We start from the raw sequence: 481 nt of genomic DNA, 5'->3' as shown, positions 1-481 counted from the left end.
AATTCAATTTGCACCTTCTCTATGTTTTAAGTTCTCTGGATAAACGTTCTCTGCAAATACATTCAAAAGGAAACTCACCACCAAGAAATCTAAAAACAGCGCTGCATTTTATTAATAAGAACTCACTACATAAAGAATATCTGGCTATCAGTAAATGATATTTTTATGGGTGAAACATGACACACTATGACGTTTAATCAAATATTAGTAGTTATATGTCATTAATAAAGAATTTCCTTTTATATTAAGCAATAATATTAATAGTTCTTGTTATTTAATAGAATAAATTTGCTAAGTATTTACTACCTCAATATATACAGCACTGCGTTTCTACCTCTGAAAATCCAAGATGGCCGCTATTTACCCCTGAAAAAGCTACCACGAAAAGGTTATCTACTGTGTAATAAGATTAATATGATAGGTAATGTATTTATATATTGTTATATATATGTATATATATTAGCATATATTGCGAAAGCAA

The sequence above is a fragment of the Bactrocera latifrons genome, unplaced genomic scaffold (genome assembly GCF_001853355.1).
Source record: "Bactrocera latifrons isolate USDA-ARS-PBARC rearing strain unplaced genomic scaffold, ASM185335v1 scaffold_307, whole genome shotgun sequence".
Lineage (NCBI taxonomy): Eukaryota > Metazoa > Arthropoda > Insecta > Diptera > Tephritidae > Bactrocera > Bactrocera latifrons.
The sequence above is the reverse complement of the archived record's forward strand: the minus strand, read 5'-3'. Positions refer to the sequence as shown.